Source organism: Epargyreus clarus, unplaced genomic scaffold (assembly GCF_041222505.1).
Source record: "Epargyreus clarus isolate Ecla_fem2 unplaced genomic scaffold, WU_Ecla_fem_2.2 ptg000031l, whole genome shotgun sequence".
Taxonomy (NCBI): domain Eukaryota; kingdom Metazoa; phylum Arthropoda; class Insecta; order Lepidoptera; family Hesperiidae; genus Epargyreus; species Epargyreus clarus.
In genome coordinates this window covers 6,113,879-6,137,540 of record NW_027332236.1, presented here as the reverse complement: position 1 = coordinate 6,137,540, position 23,662 = coordinate 6,113,879, and positions in this window count along the sequence as shown.

Below are 23,662 nucleotides of genomic sequence, written 5' to 3'. Positions count from 1 at the left end.
ATGATAATGATACTAATGAAAAATTTGAAGGTGGTAGAACCCTTTGTGGTTCGACTCCGGCGGCACCACCGCCACACCTATTTCTACCTAATAACAGCAGTGTTAGGCGCTACTGTGTTCCGGTTTGAAGGGTGTGGTAAGGGAGACAGACTTTTTCGAGGCGTTCCAGCTTAGTCCTCAGGAGTAGCGGCGCATCTGTGGCCGACCTCAGATAGGAATACCTAATCCAATCAATCTGGGGTTGATTACAGATGTCCATGGGCGGCAGTAGCCACTTACCATCAGGTGGACTGCATGCTCGTCTGCTACTCTTATATTATAAAAAAAAAATAAAAAAAATATCGAAATTTGTCAATTTTTTGCTGTTTAATTGTTTAATTTTCAGTAATTGTCATTATATACCGATAATAGCATCTCAAACAAAAATAAACAAAATATCAAACATAAATATCGATGTTTCGAAAACATAAGATACTCGTAGTAAAATAACGATCGTAAGAAAATACGACTAGGAATTATTTGTGACTATATTTTAAGACTAAATTTTACGACTTTATTTGAATCCTACAATAAAAACAAAAGAACAGTTAATATGTAAAAAAATAATAATGTACACTCAGTTTAAGGGATGGCCCGTAAGGTCGTGTGCAGAACAGCGGGTTTCCTAGTTGTAGCGGTGAAAGGAGCGTGTTGCAACTCGCGGATAAATCTCATAGGATGCTGTAACTACTGGCTGGCTGTTAACGACTGGTGCGTGTAAGCTTGATTAATTAGTCAAGGTATTATAAAAATAACCGATTTCTGTGTTATTATTATGTAAAATATAATTAAAATAAATGTTGGTTTAGTCGTGAGGAAAGCTGCATACCTGAGAAATCTAAAACAAAAAGTTTTCAAAGGTATGTGAAGTCTACCAATACGCATTTGGCCAGCGCAGTGTACTATGGCCTAATCCTTCTCATTCTGAGAGGAGATCGGTGCCCACCAGTGAGACAGTAATGGTTTGATGATGATGATAATAATGAAATATCGGAATTTGACATTTTTTTTTAGTTTAATTTTCAGTACACAATTGTCAAATACTCGTAAGTATATCGATAATAAAATCTCAAACAAAAATACATAAAATAAAATATCAAATATAAATATCGATCCTTCGAAAACATAAGATACTCGTAGTAAAATAACGATCGTAAGAAAATACGACCAGAAATTATTGGTCACTATATTTTAAGACTAAATTTTACGACTTTATTTTAAGTCCTACAATAAAAACAAAAGAACAGTTAATATATTAAAAAATAATAATGTGCACTCAGTTTAAGGGATGGCCCGTAAGGTCGTGTGCAGAACAGCGGGTTTCCTAGTTGTAGCGGTGAAAGGAGCGTGTTGCAACTCGCGGATAAATCTCATAGGATGCTGTAACTACTGGCTGGCTATTAACCACTGGTAAGTGTAAGCTTGATTAATTAGTCAAGGTATGGGTGTATGTTGAATAGAAGCAGGTGTGTGCCCATATCGGTTATAAGATACGTTTTATCTATTCACTTTGCTTAAAGACAGGTGAGTACTTAGTTACAGTGTTTGGGGAAACAAAAAATACGATTTTTTCATTCAAATGGGTTATCCAGCAGGTTAGATATATAGATAGTCTACTGGTTAGAAATTTGGCCTCTTAATTGTAGCCCGAGGTTCGAATCCCAGGCACATACGATGTTCTTCAAAGTTATTTAAAGAGCTAATACCGAATTGACACTTGCGTAAAGGGGAAAGGAAAGCATCGTGAGGACATCTACAAACCTCTTTGTTCTTAAAAAAGTCATCACAGTTGAGAAGCCTACCAACTCGCAATTGACCAGCGCGATGGTCCAGAGGCTAGCCCCCTCTGACACTAAAAGAAGACCCGAATTCAGTTAAAAGTCATACCTGAAGTCGGCCACAGATGCGTTGCTATTCCTGAGGACCAGGTTGGAAAGTCTCGTTCAGTAGTACTCGTATTACATCTTTTCACCTGTACTCTTACCATGGGTTTTCAAAACATCCCACAATTTTACGTTACGTTTACTCAATCCACTATTCTGTACCGTTTGCTTTGGTAGGCTGAGTAAACGTAACAATAAGTAAGTGCTCAAGTCTTTTTGTCTGTCTCACATGTTCGCAAAAAAGAGAGACAAATCATAAAGCGCCATTTTGTCAATTTAGACGTTTAATGTTATGTTACTGACACTATAGTTCTGATACAATCCTCTAGGGGCGCTGATTAGAATTTGTATGGCCAAATACGTAAACAAATACCAAAACAGTCATATTTGTGAAAACGTAAAAACTCAAGGTAAGTGTACAGAACACAACAGCGCTTAAAACTGTATAAACGAATAAATACCCAACATTATTCAAAATCCATAACTTAATCTCTATACATTTCGAAATTCCAATAAAAAATCCATCCTTATAATAAACGATGAAATTTCAGAAATTCCTGTGATTATGGAAATATGATGACATTTGAAAGCTGGGCAAAGCATAACCTGTACAATGCTTGGCATGCACCTGGCATATGCATGCAGTGGCATTGTACTTTGTCGTAATAAATCAATACCCTCAGCGTGGGCACGGAATAAATAATACGTAGGTCAGTTTCGACGTTTCTGACTTAACATTTCCAATATTTAGTCTTGTTCTGTTTCGATCGAATGTCTAGATTCTAGATATATTATTATATTGGTATTGCAGGTATTAGGGATTTACTAAATTCTTATGGTCTGAGAAGTCTAAAGTCAAAAAGTGTTGGCCTAGTAATCTATCGAAGGGTCCGAAGTTCGAATTTAATATACGTAGGTGCCCCTGATTTGAATTTATTATTATCTTCTTAAACGGCAAGTAAACCATCGTGTGGTAACCTATAGTCCTACAAGTTCTTTAACAAAAAAAAGTTTTCAAAGGTGTTTGATGTCAACCAATATTTATTAGCGCGGTAGAGTATGGCATAAACCCTCTCACTCACAGAGGAAAGCTAAACCCAGCGATGTAAGAATAATAGGTTGACGATGAGATGAGATGATGATCTTTTTTGGGAGGAGACCTGTACCCAACAGTGGTGCGTAAGAGTGTAGCAAAAATATTATTCAGATGATATACTTTCAAAGTAAAATACTCTGTATATTTTTAACTATATGAAACTACAGTAAAGTAGATAGACGCAAACCTTATAAGGTAGGTAACCATAAATTTGCATTACAGCACCATGATAATTTAATAGCCGGCGTAACAAAGCAGCGTTTACTTACAGTAAGCATTTGTACCATTATGAAACTCCAATCAATCCTTGCATAGACACCGAACAGCATTTAAATGTCAAGTCAACAGTAACAGTAGGGGAATTCTCACACGACGCTCACTTAGGCTGTTTACACACGTAGCAGCTAACTGCTTGAAATTATGGCTATTTGTAAAGAGCGCTGCTAACTGCACAAAATTGTGAGCATAGTTGTATCAAGTTAAGTGTAAATAAGGGACTCACTAAGGACGAATACAAGCGATGCTGCTATCTGTCCAATATAGCGAACATATTCGTATCAATAAATCGAGAATAATCGAGAAATCACGTACAGCTACTGATATCAGTAGCTGTACGTGATTTCTCACACAATCCACATTTGAGCTGTTTACACGACGTTGCAATTTGCTCGAAATTACGAATATAGTTGACTTCACGTGGCTATAACAATACTGTGACAGTTGCGGTACAGTTACTGTGACATACCTAGAAAAAGGACGGCATGAATTTTAAGCTCCGTTTTTTCCCCCTACAATTTAAGTCTGCGAAGTTCCATCGCTGTAGATGTTTTATACAAAAAAGAAAATATCACTCCTTTAAAATCCGGACGTTTTGTGAAGTGAACTGCAATTTCTATTTAATACATATTAATTTTATATGAATAGGGGTGAAGAATTGGGGCAATATACGTCACGGTTTCCCAATATAATATTGTATATGTAATTTAAACGTTTGTACTACAGCGTTTAGCGTCTTTCAGTCGCACCGTCTGTAAACAGCCTAAGCAAAATGTACAAACCCAAATAAACTTCAAAGCGAACACCGATCGCCATAGTCGTATCTCATAAAGTAAATCAAACTGTCCGCTTTAATTAAACGAAACAATATCTTAATTATAACATTTCCATCTGAGATTTGCTTTCGAAACAAACCGTTGAAACGGGGAAGGCCAAATATAGAAATAATCAGTCGATACCTAATTCTGAAGAAGTGGAACACTTGCGGACATAATAACTGCAATGTCTAATTCAATTGATTGTGGAATTTCATTGAAAATAATTCTCGCCTAGTGTTAGAAATACTACTATGATCCATTAGGAAAATTTCAGATTGTTTGATAAGCTCCTGGATGGAGGAGATGATAAAGTATCGTTTGACAAACAGAAGTAGAGAATTATTATAACAAAACGTTTTATGTTACTCCCACAATTTAGACGAATCTAACGACACCTCATATGTTTTATCATCAAGGCATTTGGGCTACAGGGCGTGCCATGGGACCTACATACGCACATATAATCAAAAAAATTACACTCCGCAGGGATTGAACACAAGTTTAGAAGGTGATAGGTGGTACACAGTGGTAATCTGTGATTCGACTCCGGCGGCACCACCGCCACACCTATTTCTGCCTAATCACAGCAGTGTTAAGCGCTGCTGTGTTCTGGTTTGAGGGGTATGGGTAACATACTTTTCCACTCCATTCCAGTTTAGTCCTGAGGGGTAGGATATGTGGCCGACATCAGATAGGAATCTTATCTGTGATTACAGATGTCCATAGACGGCAGTAACCACTTACCTACCAAGAAATGGACTACTCGTCTGCTAGTTCTGCTACTCCTACGTTTGAAAAAAAGTTATTCGTGTTTTTATTTCGCCTTAAAATCTATAATGATATAATTAACCCATAAAGCCACAGAGACAAGATGTTAAAGGACCAACTTCTAAGAAATAAATCATTAAGCATACAAAATTAATTTCCAAGAACGATGATGTATGAAAATGGGAGGTAAATGAAACATAATGACCGATTTAATACAATTTAGTCACACATTACTGGACATCATGCCAATAATTACATTAAACGTATGTAATTTTGTCTGTCTTTCGGTTTGTAAAAATATGCATAAAAGGACTTTAGTATATGTTATTGACGACACACGTAAAGAGGTTACCACCATACAGGTTTAACCAAATGGTTCCAGGTTCGATTCTCGGCGAGGTATCGAAATAATTAATTTTGATTTCTGATCCAGGTTTGAATCTTTCTGCACTTATCTTTGACTGTTTGATTCTGTTATTTTGGTTGGCGTCGAAAACTTAATTTTGGTTTTAATTTTTCAAGTTCTAAGAAAATATAACTACAAGACCTATCTCCTTTGTACAACCTACCTAGAATATGATGGATGGTTAATTTTAAATTAACTTTGTCGCTGAGAACACTTCCATAAACTATTTACTACAAAAGGTATGAAATTATGTAGTAGTATTATGTATTTCGAAGTTCTAGGATGAATGCCGGAACTTCGAACATCCATAAATAATACAATAACTTTAAGTCTCTTTAAGTCATACTAAAGTTTAAAACCAATACATCTGCACATAAACAATTTACGACCGAACGGTGCATAATACCTGTGCGTTGACATTTGATAACCATCCGTATTGCGAAATAATAACCGATCTATCTCTTTCTAGCAAGCCATAAACGTGTACGTTAGACAAGGACGGGTGTAGTCATTGCAGCCTGCAGATGGAACTCAGATATGTCGGTACAATTGTAATGCAAAACGGGCCTTTGGCTTAAACGTTAAAATTTATCTGATTGACGTCTGTCTCCGACATTCGAGCAACTAACCTGTAATTGTAATACACTGCTCTAATGAGTGTCAGGCTGTCTACAACGTAAAGTCTGCTTTGTAGCTTTGTTCAATGGTTGCACATTTTTTATTTTGCGTACTTGTAAGTTTATTTCTTCATCATTGTTTTAGTATACATGTGTTTTTATATATATGGTCTTCGTTCTTATATATGTTGGTCTGACACACAGAAAGGCAACTAAATTTTTAATTTTAATTTGTTCGACCAGGAGTCAAACTTGAGACTCTACATATCTGTTTCGCCTGCTGCTGAGATGTTAATAATAAGTTAAGAATACTATTTCATTAAATAAATTACCGATTATTTATAATATAATGGATTTAATTTTAAGATTACGTTGACTCTATTCGTCTTTAATAAGTAAGTATAACCCTTTGAAAATCATATTATAAATCAACTCACAATAAGATTCAAGATATACAATTATTAATACACAATCACCTTAAGCCAATCAGATAAATAAATTAATCAGTTAACCTAACCTGGAATCGAACCCGGATGCTCTTCATAACAAGAAGAGTACCTACGCGAGTCACGAACATCCTAAAGCGACAGACTCGAAACAAATCCAAAATTAGCCTAAATTACGACCTTACCATACCTCACTTCGAAAATATAATTCCGAGCAATTTGGAAGCAAAAACTTTTTTCATAACCGTTTATTGACTGGTGGTATGAAAATAATATTTTATGTGGTTTTGATAAATGTTACGTGATATATCATAAAATTTCACTTTCCTCATCTTGTTGATAGCAGTACAGGTCGCCCTTGGACATGTGGACCGATGGTTTGGAGAGGATAGCCCGAAACCATTGGATTCAGAAGGTCATTTGCAAGAAGTCTGCTTGCAGAAGACTACAACTCGATGAGTCTTTGCTGTTGCATATAAAACCTTGGTAATTTTTGAGATTGGGATAAGAACCTTTGTACACCACGATATTCAATGACGTATGGCGACAAAAATTAGATGTCCAGAACATGACCGTGACTGTTGAGCGACACGGATCGTCATTAAAGCTTATAATAAAACGACCGTATATCTCTACCCTTTTTAAAAGACTTCATCAAAGTTTTTAAATAATATGATACAATAAAAATACTATCAAATACGATGTATGTTTCTTAAATCCCAATGAAGAACAATTCATTGACAGCAGCAATAAATCGCAAGACATCGGTTGAGTAACGTCGGGCCGTAGGGCAAAGGCACATTTAGGTCGATTACGCATAATGCATGTAAAATCAATTACTTTATGGCTCCCAGTCCTAATACAGTGTAGCTGGTACGAGCCCTTATTTATAGCTACAATGTTCCCTAACCGATTAGTTACGTAAATGCTGGTATTGTGGCGTAAATAACTGATTACATTCTTGTAACTTTTGTACCAACTCAATCTTGTAATGTTGCTTGGAAACTAGGGTTATTTAGCGGGTATATTTTTGTTTATAGGTATCAAAGGTCGGTAGTAAAATGGCTACTTTAGCATATTATCGTCTCATTAATTAGAGTGACCCAGAATGAGAAGGGAAGTATTGGACAATATATGATTTTAAAAGGCAGTGATAGCCTAGTGGTTAAGAATCTCTCGCTCGAGGGGTCCGAGGTTCAAATCCCAGGCACGGACCCCTGATTTTTCAGTTATGTGCGTATTAGAAATTAATTATCACTTGCTAAACGGTGATGAAAAACATCGTGAGGAAATCTACATACCTGAGAGATTTATAAAAAACAAAAATAAACTCGAAGGTATGTGAAGTCTACCAATACGCACTTGACCAGTGCGGTGGACTATGACCTAATCCTTCACATTCTGAGAGAAGACCCGTGCCCAGCAGCGTGACAGTGATGGGTTGATGATGAAGATGATGATGATGATATGTACGAAACGAGGTGTATAATTTCATTATTGCTTTTGCTTTATAAGTAGATTGAAATGGACTTTCAATTACACCGTTAGTTTAAAGTGAAACTATGAAGCGGATAAAAATACACCACGTTACTCGAATGCAAGTTGATAGACAAAACACAGCTAAGGGCCCCAACAGACTAGCTACATTTAACATATGCAATCGACAATTTAGGTGATCTTCGGGAACTTGATGCAGTGATTAAAAGCGAAAAACGAGATGCAGCATTAATGCAGTCGTCGCGAAAACACAGTATCGATGCTAAAAGTAACATGGCAGGTGGTTGAACCCTTGTCCCTGCAGTACTGGGACCAGAATAGGGCTACGGTAAGCGACCCCGGGAAGGACAGCGGTTTGTGCGGAGTTCTCCACCAAACGCTGAGGACGGCCACATTGGGGGCGGTTTAGTGCGGTAAAAATCCCACATAACCCGGCGTCAGTCCCATGGCGTCGGGTACCTTTTGAAGGTTTCCCCCTCGTCAACAAAAAAAAAAGTGGTTGAACCCTTACTGATTCGACTCCGGAGGTACCACCTAGGCCCGTAAATCAATATTGACCACCTGGCAGCATTGGCCTCTCATTCTGGGGTCAGAGATTTGCAACTCAGGCACGCGCGTCTGATTTTCGGAAGCTGAATGCAAAAAGACGAAAACTTACAATTAAATGGAAATAAAATAAGATTGTCCATGATTTATATTCAGTACGAACGTCCACGAATTTCCACGACATATAGAGATATAACATAATTAAACAAATAGCCCTAATTACTAATGCTAATTACAATCTCAACTGACTTACTCATCGGTAATCAACAATGGTTTGGAGTTGAACATGAGCTCGCAGTTCGATTATAGAGTAGCATTGCGTAATCTCCGCCGGCTGATTATCTGCGGTTACTAAATCTGTTAACTCCGGAAATAATTAGCCCGTAAGCTTAGAGCGTTTGCTAACTGTTTGTGCGTAGGCATGTCTGAGCTTTCTATGGCCCACTGTTGGGACTCTTACTCTTCCTACAGGTGGAGTGTATAGAAAGCTACTTAGCACTAAGTCCGCCTATTGTACCGCTTTTTTATTGGTCTATAAAGCGTTAATAAATAAATGAACAATAAATAAAAAAAACCTACACTTAATAATATACATACACACTTTTTTCTAACGTAAAGCAGTTCTTGTATTTCGGCTGACTTAGATATAAGGCGACGATCTTAGGCTTCTATCTTAGGAGTAGCACCGCATCTTTTTTATAATATAGGAGTAGCAGACGAGCATGCAGTCCTCCCGATGGCAAGTGGCTACTGCCGCCCATGGACATCTGTTATCAACCCTAGATAGAATTAGATATTCCAACCTGAGGTCGGCCACAGTTGCGTCGCTACCCCTGAGGACTAAGCTGGAACGCCCCGGAAAAGTATGTTTCCCTTACCACAGTCGTCAAAACGGAACACAGCAGCGCCTAACACTGTTGTTATCAGGCAGAAATAGGTGTGGCGGTGGTGCCGCCGGAGTCGAACCACAAAGGGTTCTACCACCGTACGAGCATCTATATTAGCCTTCAGTTAGAACTCCTAATCAACATGGGGTTGGTTATAGAGGCCCATGGACTGCGCTTACCACATACGATCAGGTGGACTGCATGCTAGTTTACAAGATTATAAAACATCAACCAATATAAATAAATTATAGTTTAAAAACTAAAAGCCACGCTAAAATCACATAAGGATTCCACTAATCCTCGCGATCTTGATGAGGAGAACGGGACAAAATTATTAAAATCGTGTATTATCATCGGTTCTTGATGGTGTTCAAAATTTTAAATTAAGTAATCGGACCGTTTTAAGTTGATAAAAATCGAGTTCATAGATTCCGTTACATACATACATACAGGTCAAGCTAGTAAAAGCGTGGTAATAACTGTAGCAAAAAAACCACAATTCCTTTATTTTTCGTAGCAATTACATAGAACGTTTTATATGAAAAGATATCGATTTGAAAAATACTTTGATAATTGCATCGTTAGTCGCTTAAGCGTACTTATCTTTTAAGAAGTCGCGTGCTTAAAGGTAAAAGGGCCTATAGCTAAGGGTTAATAGGGATTTATGTGCCCTTTCAGCATAAATCCCTATTAACCCTTAGCTAAAGGCTCTTTTACCTTTAAGCACGCGAAGTAATAAATACGTCAAGTGCAAAAATATTAATAATAAATATTTTATATCATCCAGGCCAAGTTACGTTATAAATTATAAAGCTACATAAAGTATGCAATAAATCATTTAATTACGATCTACGATCATGATGGAATATATATAAATTTAACAATATTCGATCAATTAGGGTCTTCCTACATTTACACGAAATAATGACCCTATTACTGAATTACGTTTTTTGTTACCTACAATTATTTGTCAATTCTATCCTACAGACCTGAATAAAGTGGTAGACTGAAAGGATAGGAATTCAGTATAGTACACTTGCCATAAAACGAAATCTGAGACGTTCCAGTTTAGTCCTCGACGGTAGCATGCTGGCGATGCATTGGCGACTCCTCTGCTGTTGCAAATGTTCATAGGCGACGTTGACTACATACGTTGACTAGTTCCATCAGGGAGCACGTCTGCTTTATCGTTAGGCTCAAATATAAAAAAGCAGCGCATCTGTGACCGATCTCAGATAGGTTTCTAACTTTATCTGGAGCTGATTATAGATGTCATGGGCTACAGTTGCCATTCACCACCAGATGGACTGCATGCTGCTTTGGCTGCATACCTCAATATTATAAAAAGGCCTTTCTTCATTAAGGCTGGCTCTAACTTAACTTTTAATAATATCATTCGTCTACTTAGCATATACAACACGTCACATACGATTGCAGACGATTCCATCATGATATATATGGAGATACCCTCTTCATACCAACTAGTTACTGTATTCGCAATAATAAGGCTATTACAAAAATGGGACTTTACTGCACTTTGATCAAGAATCTTAATGGCCCAATTATAGTGGTATTGTCAGGCAGCCACACTGAAGAGTTATTTCCGTTGTCCGTACCGACACTTAATAATGACTTTTTGTTGTCGTAATTATGTTTATTATGTAGGCACGAGTGCTACCGTTTAGAGATCCGTATACCAACTTAAGCCATAGGTTTTTAGCAAAGGAACATGCAGTCCATCTGATAGTAAGCGGTTTTTGCCACCCATGGACATCTGTAGTCAACCCCAGATAAGATGAGTCTTACCTGAGTTTGGCTACAAATGCGTTTCTACCCCCTGATGATTACGTTGAAAAGCCTTCTATAAGTATTACTTACCACCCTTTTCATACAAGAATAAGCATTTTTTAAACTTATGCGTCTATTCACTTGTTATTACGGTGAAGAGAAAAATCATGAAGATATGTACATTGTACACATCTGAAAGTTCTTAAAAAAAAATTTAAAGTTGTCTGAAGTTCCATCAATCGCACTTAACCAGCGCGGTGGTATATTGCCCTAAACACTTACGAGTATCACTCTGCAAAGAAACCCCTGCTCGGTGTTTATACGGAACCATTTTAATAACAAACGACTCTACCTTACCTAATAAAAAGTATAGCCAATCCAGCAAACTAAGTGAGAATAGTTTAACTATTCCTATAACACTTACTAAGTTATTCAGCTCAATTAGGCACGTCAGTTTGTAGTGTAAGTGGATGCAGTGGTCACGTGACAGGGCCTGTGGTTTTAATTGTGTTGTTAGCCACATGTAGGTGTCTATTGTAGAGACGCCCGTCGAAATCAAAGGAAAATAACAAACAAATTTGAAAATTTGTATGAGTATGTAAAAATTTTAAGTGACAGACCATCCATAAACAGTTAGATTACTTGTCGATAGTAGTGTAAGGAATTAAGTATGTTAAAAAATCTTGATGACAAATAGGTATTCATTTTTTTAAATTCTCAAACGACTGAACCCGAATCCACAGAAATCACATCTTATTTTGGTAATTAAGTCATATACGTATTGAAAAAATAATCAAGGAATAAACTCGTTCCTACTTCGTTTATTATACTTTTATACTATAATACTTTTATACTCGTTTATTATTGATTTAATCATTTTTTTAAATAAAACGAAAAAAAACAGATAAAGACAAAATGCGCATTGCATGCATACAATTTTGAGACTTATACAAGAAGTTCCGTACCTTTCTAAACAAAAATACAATATAAACTAGGAGTCTAGTCCTGCTATTAGGTCTGTGGTGACACGCCTCGTAAACTTTCAAGGCGAATCAGCACAATCATTCACTTGTAGATGGAAACAAATGCTAGGTGCGCCGGCGCGCCCACCGCATTGCTTTGGTTTGCGTTTTCCCAAAAAGGTTACCGTGTTTTACCGATTTACTGATTTATCTTAAGAGATTCAATGAACTTGCTCATTTTCTTTTGACCTGTTTGTTCATACTAAGAATAGTTATTTAAATGATACATAGCTTTGTATACAAAATAATTGCGTAATACATATTTTTTTGAGATTTTGTAAACTTCTGTAAACTCTTCACTCAATCTAGGTTTAATGAACTGTGAATCCAAATATTGTCTACTAAAGACCGAAATTTGACAGCTTCCAACATACGGATATTGTCAAATGTCAATCTTTGGTTGGAAAAACATCGGATAGATTGATTATTAATAACGGGCGTAAGATAACACATAGACCTATCAGACTCACATAGACATACCATACCAGAAAAGATCGAAATATTCGCCCAAAATGGAACACCCAGGCTCCGACCCAAAAAGAAACTTGTAACGTGAACCAACATAACAATCAATACAATTATCTTTATATGTTCTTATTTTCGCTATGAGTGAGTAAGAAAATACTCACTCATAGCGACTCATATAAAGTAATACGCTACGAGAACAATACCTTCTTTTTCTAGAGGAAGCAATTACCCTTGTCCGATCTTATAACTTTAAACAGCAATCACAAAATAAAAATCACAATATTATTTGAGATTGCATATAGGTAATTGTAGTAATGTGAACACCTATTAAATGAAAACATGACTTTAATGTATCTAAAATTTATTAGTACATCAATTCATTAGAAATCTAGCCTGACACTATATTAGCGATAAACTTTAAATTGAACTTTAATCAATCCACCTTTCCAGTTTTGATCTTATCAATAAATTATCCTTCGCCGGCTGGTCTAGGCTTGATTATAAGGAAATTACATAAAATGGTTACATAAACGCCATTGAAGGCAGACACTCCCTTATATTATGGTCCTTTAAGGTATGTTGTCGTTTATTTCATCATTAATACTTAATACTACTTCAAAAATAATTAATTAGTCAAACCCGCATTCTAAGTGGAAATTCGCAATTCTAAGTGGTAAGTTAGTGAGTAATAAATCTATCTGAACCAATTTTTATCAGAATTGGAAATTTGACTATTTCTTCTTCTTCTTTAACCCATTATTGTCCCTCTGGGACTGGACACGGGTGTCCTTTCAGAATGAGAAGGATTAAGCCATAGTCCACCGCGCTGGTCGAATGCGAAAAGGTAGACTTCACATTTTTGCCTTTGAAAACATTTTTAAGCTTTCTCAGGTGTGCAATTCGTAGACTTGCCTTTGAATTTTTTTAAGATTTTTCAGGTATACAAGTTTCCTCACAATGTTTTCCTTCACCCAAGCAAGTGATAATCAACTTCTAGATTTCTAATATGCACATAACTTTGAAAAATCAGAGGTGCCTGAGATTTGAATTTCGGACATTTGATCAAAATTGCCTACAAAAATTGACAAATGTCGATCTTTTACCATAATCATGGTAGTGGGCAAAAGCAATACATGAACAGCTTCGTAGGAGGACTTCCCTTAAAATCTCTGGAATTAGAAGCATCTAAGCTTGTCTACTACGCTAGTATGTCCCACCTACCATTGCGTAGAAACGCCATTGTATGCACTTTCAATACTGTTGGTATCTCGCAGTAAACACACGCACACACGCACAGACGCTGCGCCGTGAAGGAGCGGCGGGTCGCAGTGTCAATCAGTTTGCAGATAGCTTTAGTTTTGCCGTGGAGTTCGTTTCCACGGTACACATTTTTTTCGTCATTTGTTAGTTCTGAAAATTCAGAGGTCTGGTTTCGAACTTCAGACCCCCGATTGTGAGAACGAATTTATAACTATGCTATTACAACATCGTTCAACATAACACTTCCACTTTCACATTTTTTTCATAAAGGCAATTGCAATTACTAGCTAGCCGCACCTTACGGCTGGATTGCATGAATCACATAAAACGATCAATTTGAACGTACACTAAACGCTGGTCGAATTCCACCTCAAATATTACACAGAAACGCAGTCAGTTCTTTACACTTTCAATACTGTTGGTATCTCGCAGTAAACACAGGCACACACGCACAGACACTGCGCCGTGAAGGAGCGGCGGGTCGCGGTGTCAATCAGTTTGCAGATAGCTTTAGTCTTGCCGTGGAGTTCGTTTCCACGGTACAAATTTTTATCGTCATTTGTTAATTCTGAAAATTCAGAGGTGCAGGTCTGCATTCGAACTTCGGACCCCCGATTGTGAGAACGAATTTATAACTATGCTATTACAACATCGTTCAACATAACACTTCCACTTTCACATTTTTTCATAAAGGCAATTGCGATTACTAGCTAGCCGCACCTTACGGCTGGATTGCATAAATCACATAAAACGGCCAATTTGAACATACACTACACGCAGGTCGACTCCCACCTCAAATATTACACAGAAACGCAGTCAGTTCTATACACTTTCAATACTGTTGCTATCTCACAATAAACACAGGCACACACGCACAGACAGTGCGCCGTGAAGTAGCGGCGGGTCGCAGTGTCAATCAGTTTGCAGATAGCTTTAATCTCCAATATTACACCGCGATGCAACCAATTGTATGCACTTTCAATACTGTTGCTATCTCGCAGTAAACACAGGCACACACGCACAGACACTGCGCCGTGAAGGAGCGGCGGGTCGCAGTGTCAATCAGTTTGCAGATAGCTTTAGTCTTGCCGTGCTGGGTGCTGGGTGCGTTTCCATCACACACATATTTATATGACGTCGTTAAAGCATAACTGTCGTACTATTGGGCACAGATTATCTTTTTCTTGGAACTAAGTCTATGTTTCTTCACGATGTATGTTTAACTTCATCGTTTAAGCGTTTAATAATCGACAATAAACAAAATAAAAACCACTTATCGAGAGCAACTTACATATTAAAATGAGACGTACATATATGCGCACAACATACATACGCTCGAGAAATATTTCCTTCCCAGTCATGTAAAAAATCAGTGTTCCGTCAAAAATATCGTAAAACAATGGACACTTCGACGTTCAATACACGAATAAATGTAAATACAGCGCATTAGCATACTAGTACCTGTCACGCGGCGTTGCCCACGCCGGCAGGCTCAGACGCTATCTCCACTGTCCCGAACGGGTTCCTCTGACGGTAAGCGATAATGGTGATAACATTATATATACGTAAACATTCTTTGCGTAAAGTGAAATAATTATGTGTTTGATATTTTGAAAAAAATATCTATTTTTGTTTGATTTTAGGTTTAGAAAAAGGAAAGTATTTCTGGTTTGATTGCGTTCCTCATTTTCACCTGATTTTCATTTGTTTTTCACTTACAAATAGAAAGATAGTAGTAGTAAAAAATTATGAAGTTTCGAAGTAGTAAGATAAGTTTGGTTTACAAAATGTCATTAAAAAGGATCGTATAAAGATTTCCAATTTAGTTTTTAAGATGTCTTGTACAAGACAGTTGTCTATTTGATCGGATTGTGATCAATACGGACATTACAATAAAGTCACGATCACCCAAAAACACTTTGACACCAACAGAAATGACTTCAATATTCTTAAAAATTATTTGGTTAAACTTAGGTTATACACAGAATTCATAATGTTAATGCAATATAAGTAGTACTCGTATAATATGTTTTAAATTTTGTAATATACATTTACTAGCTGACCCGGCAAACGTTGTGTTGCCATATAAATAAAAAAAAATGTTAAGGGTGAACAACCCTTATCACTTAGAGGTATAAAAATAGATAGTAGCCGATTCTCAGACCTATTGAATATGCATATAAAATTTGGTGAAAATCGGTAAAGCCGTTTTGGATGAGTACGGTAACTAACATTGTGACACGAAAATTTTATATATAAGATAACTTATAATCTTGTTTGAAAAACAACATTTATTTAATTTTGCGTGTAGGCAACATATTGCATAACTCTATAAAAATAATAAATCGCCCTGTTTCTACCAAACAACATTTAGTAAAACCGATTGAGAGGAACGGATGATATTGCTGAAATATCAGTAAAAAGTAAAAAAAAGGATACGTTCATCCCATTCCATGGAATGTATCAATTCCAGAGGTATTACTCGTGTATAAAATGTTTTATAGAAACAGGATAGGATTCAATGAACTTGACTGAATCCGGATAAAGCCGGATAATACAAATTCGCATGTAACCTGTCGTTTGTAGCTGATTCATACGAAGAAAAGGCTTATTGGAGACGCTTCGATGATTCTCGGAGTAATCGCCTACGAATTCGCGTGGTACATGTACCAAATATGTATAGAAGATTTAATGTAAATGTGGTTTTCATGTATTAAGTTTGCAAGAGACATTACCGTTTCGATTTTTACTACGTCATAATACGTATGTTAAAAACCCACCCAGATTTTTAACGTGCTTTTTTTGTAATATGGGAGTAGCAGACGAGCATGCAGTCCACCTGATGGTAAGTGGCTACTGCCGCCCATGGACATCTGTAATCAACCCCAAATAGGATTAGATATTCCTTAAATATTCCTGAGGACTAAGCTGGAACGCCTCGAAAAATTACATCTTTTTCAAACTAGAACACAGCAGCGCTCAACACTGCTGTTATGAGGCTGAAATAGGAGTGGCAGTGTGCCGCCGGAGTCGAACCACAAAGGGTTCTACCACCGTAAAATTAGATAGATACATTAGATAGATAGATAGATTTGAATTTAACGAAAGTGTTACTTAGTACCTGACTGAAATTTGCGAAGAATTCTTTCAACTTTTTTTACCATCTTGAAAAACTTCTATCTTACTTCATGGTAAATGATGACTGCCGACATATATTATTATGTTATTAACTACAAAAGAGACTTAACTACGTACCTACCTACACAGAAAGAGGAGCACACTCCCAAACTTAGCACAGAAGTATAAAATTATCATTAAATTGCCTGACCGGGGATCGATCTCGGAGCTGTCAGGCACCGTAGTGAATACGCCGAAGCGCCGGGCGTCAAGCCATGATTGTCCCACTGCTGGGCACAGGTCTTTACTCAGAATGAGAAGGATTAAGCCATAGTCATAGCCTATAAGGCAGTGATAGCCTAGTGCTTAAGAAACTCGGCTTCTTGATCGAGGGGTCCGAGGTTGAAATCCCAGGCACGTACCTCTGATTTTTTTCAAAGTTATGTGCGTATTAGTAATTAATTATCACTTGCTAAACGGTGAAGGTAAACATCGTGAGGAAACTTGCACACCTGAGAGATTTATAAAAAAAAAAATCTCGAAGGATATACCTTTGAGATTTTTTTTAAGTCTACCAATACGCAATTGGCCAGCGCGGTGGACTATGGCCTAATCCTTCTCATTATGAGAGGAGACCCGTGCCTACCAGTGGGACAGTAATGGGTTGATGATGATGATGATGAAGCCATAGTCTACCTTGCTGGTCAAGTGCGTATAGGTGCGCCACTGCGCTTACCTACTCCTCATTTCGTATACCAATTTCTGATAAAAAGAATGTTTACAATATATTCCATATATCAATTTTCAATTTAAAAATAAAATACGAGTAAATTCTATCTCAAAGTTGGCAACCTTTTCGTATCATCACAATTTTCTATATTCATTTGTATTTTAATTCTCACGTGAAAAGTGCGCTTGAAGCAAAAAAAATCGTTTTAAGCTGCTCAATCTTGCGTGTTATCACAACAAGAAAACGAAGAAAGAAATTCAGTATTACGATTTAAATATCGTATGCTAGTTCATGAACCTATTGAAATCTTTTTAATGTTAAAAACATTTTGAGACTTTTATTGAATATGTAAAACGTATTACTAGAATCTTATATACATTTATTGTGATTTATCTATGTTAAAAAATAGTAAAACTGTTCGTTCGTGTTAGTTTTGAAGCTTAGTCGGATAGCTTCAAAACACCAAAAACGCAGAAACTTTAGACAACGCTTGTAACAGAATATTTTTCAATATAACAATATAGTGGTGTTAATTATTGATTATAATACTTTAGAAATTTATTCCATATTTTGAATTTAATTAAAAAAGGAAATTTTGGAATATACTTTTATTTTTTTATAAAATACATGTATTGTGTTATTAACAAATTTTACTTACAACTATGTATTTTCAGTAACGTAAGTTCTTAAACATCACTTATATAACAAGGACTGCACATTTTCTAAAAAAACACGAAAATTACCTCGCGACAGCGTAAACGAAACTAATAGCAGGACTCCGACTCACACTTGACCGATTTTATTTTCAACACCGCTCTTCCCTACTTTTTACGAAAGGGCTTTTCAACTGTAAAAACCTGGTTTTATGTGGCTGCTTGCTGTTGACTCTAATTGACCCATATTATGCTCGTATTTTATTTTTTTATCAAATTGTATTACAATTCAGTTGAGATTTCAACAGGCTTAAGTGGTACTGATCACTGTAAATGTGGCATTTTATTTTGAAAACAGCCTTTTCTGCGATCAAAGTTGCGTATATTTTGTAAATAGAATTTATTTCAATGTAATTTACACGCTTACAAATTTTAAATACTGTTATTTTAAACTAACTTAATCTTTTAACTCAATTTATGAAATAACCTGGTCCGTCTGATGCAAAGTAGCCAATGACGCCTTTCAGGATGAACATTTGAAAATTTCTGGCTAAATAATTTTTTTTAAGTTTGATCTTTGGTAGGCAAAACTTGCATAAATTGATTTTGAAGGTGGTAGAACCCTTTGTGGTTCGACTCCGGCGGCACCACCGCCACACCTATTTCTGCCTAATAATGCCTAATGGCGCTGCTGTGTTCCGGTTTGAAGGGTGTGGTAAGGGAGACATACTTCTCCGAGGTGTTCCAGTTTAGTCCTCAGGGATAGCGGCGCATCTGTGGCCGACCTCAGGTAGGAATATTTAATTCTATCTGGGGTTGATTACAGATGTCCATGGGCGGCAATAGCCACTTACCATTAGGTGGACTGCATGCTCGTCTGCTACTCCTATATAATAAAAAAAACGTATTATTATTAATTAGGAGTGCTAGACGCAACTCATACAGTAGTCACTATTTCTGCCATGCATGTTTCCAAGTTCGATTTCCGGTTAGGCAGACATCTAATTGATCATTACTGCCATTGAAAAGACACTGTTTTATCTTGCCACCAACAAAACTATTATATCTGTTGATTTACGGCTTTTACTAAAATTTTCCTATGTAAAACAATACAATTAAGGTCCAGAAACCCTAATTGTATTGTATAAATATTCAAAACAATCGTATGGTTTACGCAGAAGGCAGGTGCGCTTTTGAATATGGCAAATAGTTTAACAGTATGCAAAATTGAAAGCAAACAGCGGAGAAAAGGTATTGAATTCTGATGTTGTTTGCGCGAAATCTGCGATATTTTGTTTAAATGCTAGCTAGCTTTTACCCGCGACTCTACCTTTTATATTCGTGCTTAGTCTGTGTTGATGCCACTGCTATAACAGCATTTCTGCCTTAAAACTACAGAGTCAAGTTTAACTGTATTCTTAAATATAAGTGTGGTGAAGCGGAGACAAATAATTTCCATTTAATTTTCAGGAACAACAATTAGATTATCTGTAGCTAGCCTCAAGTACGACTCCAATTATATTTGAAGTACTGAGTAAAAGAGCTTGCAGTCCACCTGACGGTGAGCAGTCACTGTGTTAGTCGTTACTGAGGTTGAGGTTTCAAATAGTAGTGAAAACTAGAGGTTAAAAAACAGACGTTTTAAGCCGTAACGTAAGGTCTACTCTTAAAGTATGAGTTGGAATGTTTCGGGTCTCTCCCTTGCCACAAGTGGACTAAAGATCGAAAAAACAATAGCAAGAAATAACTAAGAACATAAGGCAGCTGCAGCATAGATGTGAAACCAATTTCAAGTACCATGAAAGGCTAGTTTGAAAGTGGTAGAACCCTTGATGGTTTGGCTGTGGAGGCACCACTGCCACACATTTAGCTATATAATAATGGCAGTGTTAAGCACTCATTTCCATTTTAGGTGTTGTAAGGAAGAGATACTTATCCGATTCGTTCCATCTTAGTTGTCAGGGGTAGCATCGCATCAGTGGCTGACCTCAGGTAGGGCTCTTATCTTGTGTTGAATACAAATGTTCATGGGCGGCAGTAGCCACTTACCATTGAAGCGCATGATCATTTGCAACCTCTATATTATTAAAAACAAGAAAAAAATAATAAAAAAGCCTAACGAAGATAGATAATTATTTTCACGTATTTAATTTATATTCGCTATATGATTCACAAACTGATTTAGACGTGTGTTGTGTGGAACGCCTCGTTTCATCCGTTTTGTCGAATTGTATAAATCATGCGTGGAGCTCTGGTAATCTTGCGTGACATTCATCCGAGGCGTATTCTAAAAACGAGTAGAAAATATTTCGTACAGCAACTTCATATTGTTTCGTAGGCGACTTTGCAAATAGTTTTAACATTTTAACATAACATGGGAATATTTTCCGTTTTAAAGATAACTGGCAATTTTTTTGATATACATTTATTTATTGAATAATAATAAGGTTATATACAATATTTAAAATAATCAAATTATACACCAATAGAAACTTATTTACAAAATGTACATATATACAAAAACGAAATTTTAATTTATAATATTATTATCTATTATTATTTATTTTAATATAATATTACAAAAACTGGCTAATTTTAACTGGAATATCAGCTGCTATTTTTGTGAGTAGATTTATTCGTAATAATATACTGTTTCACGAGATAACTGTTTTTGTTATTTTTATGTTGATAAGTAGGTCAAGCTGACTGTCAAATATAAAACAAGCACAAGACATTTATAACCCCAAATATGAAAATAATTTTAACCTATACTCATTGTAAATGTGATTTTTTATCACGAAAAATAAGGCTCGTAATGAAAAATAAAGAATCTACGTAATTGTTTACTCACAAGTTACTTGTAATACCCAAACAAAAATAGTTTTTGTCACTACGAGTACGACTTTAACCATATAAGCTGTTTTATTGCATATTTTTACAAGCGTTTGTAAAATTTTGGAAAATGGTTGCCGACGTCAACCCTTTTTTTAGCTACTGCTGAGCACAGGGCTCCTCTGAGATTAGGAAGGGTTTAGGCCATAGTCCACTGCGATGGTCAAATGCCAATTGGTAACTTCACGCACGCTTGACAATAATTTCTTACGACTCAAGGATGCAGGTTTCTCACGATATTAAAAAATTACATCGTAAGAAAATTTCCTACACTAACGTAAAATCTCTGTAACCATAAAATATATGTAACAATCTATATAACCATAGATTTTTACGCCAAGTTCTCTACTTCCAAATCTACACAAAATGTCTAAAAAGTCTCTTAATAGGAGCTTATTCCGATGTCCGTGCCATCGATCAAGTAGGATTAAACCGAAGACTAAGTATTGTTTTATGTTAAAACGCGATAACTCATTTTTAGACGTTTGTTCGCTAATCCGACATAAGATGCGTCCGATTAATTTATTGCTTTTCAAACAAAGCTGTTCAACTTGCCATAAATTCAATATTTATATTTCATTTGACAATAAATAATACGGACACAAAATCGCAGATTTTTTTGCCTATAACATCAGCTGTATTCTTTACCCTTAGTATGAGTTTTTTTGTGTTTAAAATGACTATTTTTGTGTTTATTTACGTATTTCCCATACATTTCCAGTCAGTTCTGATACAGTCTGCTGGGAGCGCTGATTACTGATACTGGTTTAAAGGGGATTTTTTAAAGATTAAAATAGCGAACGAGTATGCAATCCACCTGACGGTAAGCGGTAACTATCGCTCATATATATAGCCAGCTTTAAATAGATTTAATGATTAAAGGATTCTAACTAAAGCCGATCCCAAATCGTTGCCGCACCTGAGGACTAAGATGATGGCCTCATGTGTAATTTGCCGGCATCCACACCCTTCCCACATTCGCACCGTTCCAGCAAAATAGAATAGCTAGATGCGGTTACAATCCCTGTCGAGTTGCAGACTCTATCACATTTCAACCTATTGATTGATGACATATTTTTATGAAAACTAACTGTATATAGTTCTAAAACATGCATGATAACTAAAATGTATAATCATTGATCATCTTCTTCTACAAAAACAATAAATAAAAGATAAAACAGTAAATAAAATGAAGCATTCATGCCATCTCCAATGCACAGTCTCAGTACGCAATTGTGTTTCTTATTAACAATTTTTCATTTTAAAATATGCGTAAACCACAAACGTCTATGCAAACGGGGACTGTTATGACTGGATCGTAAATTTCAAATACATTGTAACTTTTCCGCGACAAAAACCAATTAAACCTCCATTTTAGCTGTCAAAAATTTATGAGGTAATAACAATAAATAAGAGTGGCGACTAGAAATTATTCGCAACTTCCCGATGACCGTTTATGGTGTCTTATTTTCTTTCACCGTTAGTCATGGAATATATGTATATCTAATCCTTCTTGTAATGGAACAAAATAAGTATATATATATATATATATATATATATATATGTATACTTATATATATATATATATATATATATATATGTAGCAGACGAGCATGCAGTCCATCTGATGGTAAGTGGCTACTGCCGCCCATGGACATCTGTAATTAACCCCAGATAGGATTAGATATTCCTACCTGAGGTCGGCCACAGATGCGCCGCTACACCTGAGGACTAAGCTGGAACGCCTCGAAAAAGTCTGTCTCCCTTACCACACCCTTCAAACCGGAACACGGCAGCGCCTAACACTGTTGTTATTAGGCAGAAATAGGTGTGGCGGTGGTGCCGCCGGAGTCGAACCACAAAGAGTTCTACCACCTTCAACTATATGAGTATGTAAGAGAAGCAAACTTACACAAAATACCTACTAAAGAATGAATAAAATTAGCACTTGCAGGAGGACGTCACGATGACCACATATATGATGATCGTATACTAAGTTGGAATGCCTCATGTACAGCTCACGTCTCTGCTTTAAATTTATAGACGAGAACCAACTTTCTTGTCAAAGAAAAGGGAGGTATTTTATTTAGTTTAAATTAATGCCAGAATAATTTGACATCACCATTACTATCCCACTGCTGGACTAGAGTCTTCATTACAAAATTAAAACGTTTTAAATATTCCTACTGCGTTACTCAAAAGCACCTTTAAAATATTCCATATATGAATTCCAGTTACTTTAGTTTACTCGTTATATAATAATATTTTTTTATATAAAACATAATGTACAAAAATACCCAAATCTAGAAAAAAGTAACAAAATTCATTTAAATAGCCTGACTTCAGGGAAGTATTAGATCCTGGCACTTTTCGAAACCAGAACAACTGCCTCAAGAATCATCCAATTATAGCATCTTAGCACCAAAGAGTAGATCTTTATACCTTTGTTTACC